The sequence below is a fragment of the Fukomys damarensis genome, unplaced genomic scaffold, assembly GCF_012274545.1.
Source record: "Fukomys damarensis isolate Sample0158 unplaced genomic scaffold, DMR_v1.0_HiC HiC_scaffold_19, whole genome shotgun sequence".
NCBI classification, from domain to species: Eukaryota; Metazoa; Chordata; class Mammalia; order Rodentia; family Bathyergidae; genus Fukomys; species Fukomys damarensis.
Genome location: NW_022900931.1, coordinates 12,286,282 through 12,296,007, shown reverse-complemented (window position 1 = coordinate 12,296,007; position 9,726 = coordinate 12,286,282).

The following is a 9,726-nucleotide window of genomic DNA, read 5'->3' as shown; positions in this document are numbered from 1 at the left end:
TATTTTTTTTTTTTTTTTTTTTTAAGCAATGACTGTGTTTCAAAACTATGTTAGATACCCGCCTTCAAGAAACATGATCTCAGCCTGAGATTTAGCTCAGTGCTTCTGTTGCCAACCTCTCAAGTGCAGGGTCCCAAGTTCGATCTCTGGTACACAAATAAATAAATAAATAAAACATATGGTCTCAGCCAAAAGTGGTAACATGTCCCTGTTATCCCAGGTACTTGAGAAGCTGAGGCAGGAGGAGCCAACAAGGGCAACATAGGAAAACCCTGTTTCATACACATACACACAAAATAATGACAATAAAAAATGTGCATGCTCTTGGTAAAAGAAACAAAAGTAAAATATTTGTAACAAGTTCACATAAGTTGGTTAATATGTCTGCATATAATTTAGGCTTTCCAATTTACTTGAAATAGGGCTGGGGATTTACCTCGGTGGTTTCGCTGCCTGCCTTATAAGCGCAAGGTTCGGAATTCAATCCCCGGTACCAAACAAACAAACAAACAATTTACTTGGAATAAAGGGATAGCACCCAATACAAACTTGGAGTCAGTCATCTCTAAGAGAAAAATTCTCTAAGAAATGAGAACTGATTTTAAAAATTTCTTGCCTAAAAGCTGGGCTTTGTCTTACCAGTAGTGAAGACACAAAAAACTTCAAGTCTGGGGCAAGGGTTTTAACACAGTGGTACTGCACCTGCCTTGCAAGTTCCAGGTCCTGAGTTTGATCCCCATAAGGCGGGGGATAACTTTCAGTCTAGAAATAATAGAATTATATTTGCATTGCTTAATTCCTAAACTTCATAAAGTATTTAGTAAAGAACATGTCATATAATAAATAATCGATAAATTATAAATAGTTGCTCATTAAAACCTATGATTTGCTTCTGGCAAATGACTTTGCAGATTAATTATTATCCTAAATCATTTTGAATTAACCAAAAAAAAGAGATTATCTTTGGTAAACTGGACTTAATCTGCTAAAATCTCCTTATAAAAGAACTGGACCTTCTTTGAGAAGCAGGATTTTACTCAGCGCCTTGATCGAGAGAGCAACCTTGGTAGCCTACACTTGTTAATCCCAGCATTCTGGAATGCTGAGGCAGAAGGAATTATAAATTTGAGCTCCGTTTGGGCGATTTAATGGTCTACTTCTGGGTATGATGTCACAAACCTATAATCCCCAAACTGGAGAGGCTATGGCAAGAAGATCGCTAAGAGTTCCATAGGTGGCCTGTTGCTTCGAGGAACCTCTGAGAATTGAAAACAGGCCGTAACCTATAGTCAGCTAAAATACTAGGACTGTTAGTAAACAGTAATGAGGAAAATAAATTTTGTCAACAAACTGAGCTTGAAAGCAGATGTTTTACCTCTCAAGACTTCAGATGAAAATGCAGATCATTTAAAAAAAATGCAGCACATGGATGGATTAATGCCATTATCTTAGGAGTGGAATCATAACGAGTAGCTTGAAAGCAGATGTTTTACCTCTCAAGACTTCAGATGAAAATGCAGATCATTTAAAAAAAAATGCAGCACATGGATGGATTAATGCCATTATCTTAGGAGTGGAATCATAACGAATGAATCTGTAAGTGAGTTCAGAGTTCAGCCCCCTCTTGCTCTTCTCTGACAAGATGCCTTATGACATCTTCTACAATGTTCAACACCAAGAAGCATGTCACCAAATGGCAGCCCCTTGATCTTGGATTTTCCAGTCTCCAAGGACTTACATAAAAAAAATAAATTTTCTATTTATTAACTATTCAGTCTGGAGTATTCTGTTACAGCAGCACATAACAGACTAAGACATCATCCAACACCTTGATCGAAGCCTTATGAGACCCGGAGCCAAGGATCTATCTAAATCAGGCCCAATCTGTTCACCCACAAAAGCTATAAAATAATAAAAAACTATGAGGAGGACTACTCTGTCAATAAACTTGTAGTAATGGGTTACTCAGCAATAGAAAATAAATATAAGAGATCACCAGAGAAAAGAAAAGCCATCATTATTATCTTCCAACATTAATAGACCACATTCATGGATGAAATTGTTCCTATTACAAAATATTTAATTAACACTGAAAAGAAAAAATCCAGTATTGCAGTTACACCTGGGCAAGTGGAACCTCTGCCCTGATCACCTCCATACCATAAACATAGAAATTTTAGAGGGCCCCTACATACTGTTAACATAGATAACATCATATAACATTAATATACTCCAATAAATTTTTTAAATAGATACACATTTAAAAGAACATATGGAGCCAGGCATGGTGGCACACACCTGTAATCCCAGCACTCAGGAGGCAGAGGCAGGTGGATCACTTCAAGTTCAAAGCCAGCCTGGGCTATATAGTAAGTTCAAGGCCAGCCTGAACTACACCGTGAGATCCACCCTGTCTCACACACAGAAAAAAAAGAGCATATGGATTCTTTTATTTGCTCAGAATCTCTCAGCCTTACTATAATGGAAATTGAGACCTTAAACATCTGCTCCCCTAATATTATCTCCTATATACATTCCCCCAGGGAATGTTTCATGTTTTCTGCACTGTGTCCTCAAAACAAAAGGCAACTATCAGAATGCTGTGAAGGTTAGTTGAGTGGGGCACAATAGATCAGAGAATATAAAAATTGGAGAAGCAGAATGAGTTAGGTGAGAGGAAAGGCAAATTATTTTTCAGATTCTTCTTTTCTGTTAGTGCAGATACAATAGATTTTCGCCCAGCAAAGTCACTTCACAGTAATATCAAGTGTATATTTTCTTGCCTTATGTATTTTCCAGTTTGTGCTTCTGAAGGTACTCAGAAGTTATTGCAGTATTCCTAACATTTGTATAAGGCTTCTGGGAAAGAATTTTTAAACACTAAATAATTTCTATTCCTCATATTTGTATATAAAACGTACATGTTGATGTAACATATAATATTCAGTTTTAAAATTGGCAACTAAATGGTATTGCATTGTAGAACAGTAATTTTATTTTAATGAAAATACTTTATAAAACTATTAAATATAACTTTAAATTTAAATTATTTAAATATAGTCATATTTATATATAGTCATATAAATATAGTCATATTTAAATACAAGAATATTTAAATAGTATTGATTTAAAAGGTTAACTCTGCACTTTCCCATTAAGATGTAGTTTGAATAAGTGACAAGAAAATAAGTTTTTAAAAACAAAAATAATTTAAATTGCGATATCTTTATGTAAAATTTCTGATTAAAATGTTTAAATATGATTCAGTACTTGATATGTGCTCAAAATATATAGTGAATGTTTAAATTTTTTTAATGTATTACAGGCTGGGAGTGATGATGTATGCCTATAATCCCAGCACTTGGGAGGCTGAGGCAGGAGGATTGCTGTGAGTTTGAGGCCAGCCTGGACTACATAGTGAGTTCAAGGATAGCCTGAACTACACAGTGAGACCCTGTCACAAAAAATAAAAATGAAAATGTATTACAGTAAAAGACACATTGCCATTAATCTGTATTATGGTTTGGGTCCAGATGTCTCCCCAAAGCCTTGTGCAGTCATAGGTGGCTGAATCTAAAGTGTGTGATGCTGGCATTAAGGGTGTGATTATTAAATCAGGACACTGATTTGGCACTCCCCAAATCTCAGTAGCCTGTATACAATATGAGGGACAGAAAGAGGCTTGTCTTCTTTCTTGTTAGTTTTGCTGTCTTTTGCCACCATGAACTGTTGCCCCTTTGCCACATGCTACCCAGCCTTGCAGCCAGTCTATTATGGACTGAAACTCCTGCAAACTGTGAGCCAAGTAAGCCTTTCCTCCTTTAACTTTGGGTGTGGTGTATTTTGTCTCAGCAGCAAGAGAAAAGGAACTAAAATAATCTCCCTCAAAGCAGTACCCCACCTCACATATATCCCATTGCCCTTGCCACTTTCTGAAGTAGCTCTAGATGTCCTCTTTCGTTAAGTGACTTTAGAAGGTGTGATCACACAAGTATAGTAACTACTGCTGCAGAGTGTCTTCCAATTGAAAGGCAAGCTTATAAAAACCTTGTGGTGTGTCCTCATCCACTGTATTCACCAAGATCCCTGTAACTTCCGGGTCATCCTCAGAGTCAAAATGACCATGAAAGATGAATGTTTTGAATGAAGACAGGACAGTGAGGCAGCCATGATAGTGCAACTAAAGACACTTATGAAAGAACACTTCCAGACTGCTTCAGAAAGTGACAAGAAAGCAGAGCTTGGTGACGCACGCCTGTAATCACAGCACCAGAAGGCTGATGCAGGAGGATTCCTATGAGGTCAATACCAGCCTGGACTATACAGTGAGTTCAAGACCAGCCTAAACTACATAGCAAGACCCTATCTCAAAAAAAAAAGAGGAAGAAAGCAAGCAAGCCAAGCTTGGTGGTATATGCCTGTAATCCCAGCACCCAAGAGTCTGAGGCTACCATGGGTTACATTGTGAATTCAAGACAAGTCTGCACTGCATAGAAGAACATGCCTCAAAATAACAGCAACAAAAAGTAGCAAGAACAATGGAATAAGTATGCTTAAGTCAAAGGGGAGTATTTTGAGGGAGGCAGAGGCAGGAGGATCACCAGGAGCTCAACTGGACTGCATAGTGAGTTCAGGGCTTGTCTGAATTACACAGTGAGACTTTGTTTCAAAAAACAAAACAAAGTGAACATTTGAAAAGAATATAATACTATTTTGATCCAAATATTATATTTGAAATTATGAAAATCTCAACCAGGCATGGTAGCCCACACCTATAATCCAGGCAGGTGGCACACCACCTGCCTGGCAAGTGAGAGGTCCTGAGTTCGATACCTGGTACCAAAAGAAAAAAAATTGTATTGATAATTCCAAGTGATATAGCACAATGAAGTTAATCAAAATCAAATGCCATGGAGGAGAGCATTCTAGGAACTGTGATCTATTGAATAGTTACCTAGGTTTGCTGTACTTTTTTTTTTTTTTTTGAGACAGTATTGCTATGTCACCCAGGATGGCCCCCAATTCTTGGGCTCAAGTGATCCTCCTACAGGTGTGCTGTACTGCCCCTGGCTTTTCCTATACTATTTTTAATAATTATACAACTACAGTTATAGATAATATGCTTATCGGGTATATAAAGAAAATAAAATTGAAAGTATACTTTCTACCCACAGAAGAAAAAATAACAAAATACTACTTAATAAAGAAGAATGATTTACAATGGCATCGAAGACAATAAAATACTAAGGAATAAATTTAACCTAAGAGATAGAAGACTTATCTATCAAAAATTTCAAAATGTTGCTGAAATAAATTAGACAAGTAAATGAAAAGTCAACACTTGCTCATAGATGAGAACACTTAATATTATAAAGTTGGCAGTACTGCCCAAAAGGATCTGCATACTCACAACAATCTCTACCAAAATCTCCATTGAATTAAACTGAAGAAATAGAAAAATTCACCTGAAATTCATATATAATCTCAACATGTACTCCAGAAAGTTAAAACAATCTTGTAAAAGAACAAAATGAAGGAGTCACATTTCTTGATTTTACAACTTCAAAAGCTATGATACAGGATAGTACCAGCATAAGAGTAACACATCAGATCCACAAATAAACCTTTGCAAGTTAGGCATGTTGCTGTTTGTAATCCCAGCACTTTGGGAGGCTGAGACAGGAGGATTGCAGGTCAAGTCCATCCTGGGCAATTTATTAACTTAGAAAGACCCTATCTCTAAATAAATACATAGATTTAAAAAAGGGCTAGTGATGTAGCTCAGTATGAAGACCCTGGACTCAACTGCCAGTAATTCAAAAATAAAATATGGGCTGGGCATTTAGCTCAGTGGTGCTGCCGCCTGATAAATTAATAAATAAAGCAAAAGGTCATTCTGCCATTCCATCAGATAATGGGCAATGTGGTAAAACCAGTTAATTCTATGAGCATGAGTGTATCAGCACATTTCACTTGCTATGAAACTAGTTCTTTGGCAGTACCAGTATTCTTTGGACTATTCTAATTAAGGCAAGAACCCGAGTTTGATCCTCAGTACCAAAAAAAACAAAACAACACCATGATTGCTTTTGGATAGAGGGAGAGGGGAAACAAGATTGCCATTTTTATTATGACTTTTAGCACTATTATATTTTTAAACTATGTACATTTGTGAGTTTAATAAAATGGAAATGAATAATTTCAATAAATAATTTGAACAAATAATAAATATGATAAATAAGGATAAAAAAGAAATATTAAATGTTTAGCTATCAAGAATTACAGAGCTTCTATGACACTACTGAAATGATAGTACCTCAGTAAGGTAACGTATACAGAAAATGCTCCTCGGTTGAAAGAATATCTTATACTAGAACCTTATACTTTTTTCCTTTTTGTGCATGTTAAACAATATTCTTTTTAACTGCTGTGTATTGAGCTGAAGAATGCAGAATAACTGGATAGGATATAAAATATCTGGAACAAAATTGCAGAGTCCAAATATCTGCAGCATCAAATGGCATCAGTAAAAGAGCTATGTCACAATGGCATCAAAGCAGCCTATATAATTTCATAACATAGCTCTTATAAAATATATTTTAATAAAATCACTTTGCAAAGTTAAATATAAAAATCAATCTCCTTTGTTCCCCTTTGTGATATTACAGCATTTTTAATCATTATACAAATTAAAAATTGCCAATATTGCTTTTGTGTGGAACACAGTAGTAAATGGAAAAGGTTGCTGATGGTCTGGGGAGAACAAAGATAACTTGGACTCCAGCTGCCCCAGACCCCAGATGATTGCAGTGACAGCTGAGCTAGTCAGTACATCTGCACACCTGAAACCTATATGTGGCACATCAATGAAACTTAACACATCATTGTACCTTGGCATATCAGTTAGGAAGGTGTAATCTGTAAGCCCTAAATTAATACTTCTTTCTAAGAAAAGGAAGACCTATATTTGTTTGTAGGGGAAGGAATGAATTAACTAAAGAGAAAGAACAGATTTGTTGGGATACTAAAGGATAAGATATTATATCATATATAATATCTGAATTTTATTAGTGGTCTATATACCATTAAAAATGCATATTCCATAGTTTTAGAAAAGGGAAGGAACAAAGAAAATAAGTGTACTATATGCTAGGCCCTATATTGCATGCTTTCAAAAAATATAATTAAACATAGTAGATACTGTTTTAAATTTATTTAACCTGATTTAAATTAAGGAATATTCAGTTTTTGCTTTTAGGTTTTTTTTGCAGGGGCGTTGAGACAGGGTCTCACTATGTTGTTGAGTCTGACCTGGAACTCACTATGTAGCCCAGGCTGGTCTCGAACTCCCAGCGATCCTCCTGCCTCAGCCTCCCGAGTGCTGGGATTACAGGCATGCGCCACCACACCTGGCTAATATTCAGTTTTTGAGGTAAAATAACCATGTACATATGAGGGCCAACCAGTTTATAAACACTTCTAATGAAAATTTTATAAATTCACAGTAATTACTACATCTGTTCACAGTCATTCCTTTTTCTGATAAAAGAAGCATATCTTTCTGTTTTCAGTCATGGTGGAAGAATGACTAAAAGGTGTTATAGGATAAGAGATTTGTTTTAGGAGTTAGGCCTGATTAAACTGTGGGAAGAACTTCAAAAGTAAAATACCATGGGGATTAGTGAAGTAGCCACATGCTACTCTGAGAATCTAAGCACATCCAGTCAGTGAAGAGAGACTGAGGAGCATACCTCTTATGTAGCTACAATCTGGGTCTAATCAAGGATTTGAAGTTTTTGTTGGTCAACAGTATAAACAAGAAGTGGATGTAGCCAGACATGGTAGCACATGACCATAATCCCATTGTTCTGGGAGACTGAGGTAGGAAGATGGAAAGTTTGAGTCCAGCCTGGCAATTTGATGACTTTGTGAGACCCTGTCTAAAAAAAAAAAAAGTTTTTTTAAGGGATGGGAATATATCTCAGTGTGAAAGCCCAGGGTTTAATCCCTGATACCAAAGGAGAAGGGGGTGAGAAATGGGAGGGGGAACAGAAGTGGATGTGCAGTAGAGGAGACCAGTAAACTGGGTCACCTTTGCATCTCTGATACTGCATCTGCCACTAAGATGATTTCCTACAGTAATGCTACTGCTTAATTTCTGTCTTTTCTGAAAGTATACAATTAAGCATACCATTCAAAACCACGCACACTGGGAAGGATTTCCTCTCACCATGATCCTTCAGAATGAAAACTATAATTCCATGTGACATAGTGAACTCCACAAAAGTCCATGCTTTGCCAACTTGACACTCACATTTTTTTTTTCCATGTGAAACTTCTACATACATAGCAAGATATTCCTTCTGACCAACAAGATGCAGTAATCCTTGACAACCAAAAACATACTAGTCCTTTCTGGAAGTTGGATATAAATTTGCTACATCCATCTTTGAAGGTACTTGTTTGTCTTTCAGCTGAAACACAGTCCCCTTTTATTACTATTATGTTCAATATTAATTAAATGTGAAAAATAGAAAAAAATAATTTATATCAAAGTAAGGAACAAATATTCCTTACAGTGGTCCTTGATTCTGTAATTAGCCACATAATTATAAATTGTTTTTAAAACTCCCTTCTTCTACTCACAATCTAATAATCGCCATTACTTTCAACTGGTTATTTCCTTACCATTTGGGGAGGATGCAAACTTAAACTCTGAGGACAGACAGAAAAAAATCTAAGCTAATCACTTCTTATATTGGGCAGATACTTCTAAACGCCAGATAACCAGTAGAACATTCAGCTGGTAATTATTCACCAAATTGCTAAAGACCAAATATGAGTCATAGCAACATTGTGAAACTCCAAAAAAAGAAAACACAGATAGGTAAGGATTTCAGACTCTTGCCAGCTCATTCTCCAGGAATACAACCCTGCACTCACAAGGAAGATTAGGAGAATCCTGAGAATGACTCCCTCGCAGTGATACAGAGTAAAAAGGAACGCCAGCGACCGCTGAAACACATCTCTCCTGTCTCTCTTGCAAATCAAAAGCTTGACTTTGCAGGGTGAAAAACAAGAAAATCTGTAGGACAAAAGAATGTTTTGCTCCTGGAGAAGGAGCAAGAGATATGCTAAGCTTTAAAGTATATATGTAGGAAAAAGAGGAAAAGAACATCATATTTGAATACCTAAATTTACAGTGCCTGATGAAAGCTGAGTTAATCTGAACACTACAAAATGTATCACTTTCTTATCCACCATTTTCATGATAAAAAGAGTTATTTCTACAAATAAAAGTGGAATACAGTTGGAAAAGGCAGATTCTTCCTGGGAGCAGTATGAAAGGAAGATCTATATGATCAAAATTTTTTAAACAATGGAGTTAAAAAACATCCCTTTGATGAGTTTATCAGTGTACTAAACACAAGTAAGCAGGAATTACTGAACTTGAAGTTGAGTCAATATAAATTACCCAAAATAAAATACAAAGAGGAAAAAAATTAGACAAGATGAGAAAACATAAAATGTTCTCACATCAACATAATTCAAATCCCCAAAAATGAAAAAAATTCTGTCAGAATAAATATCTGAATAAATACTGAACCAAAACTTTCCAAAATGTACAACAGACACTAAATCACAGATCCAAGAAGTTCAGAGAATACCAAGCATAATTATCAAAATCCCACAATTTAGCACAGATAACTTTTTTTTTTTTTTTTT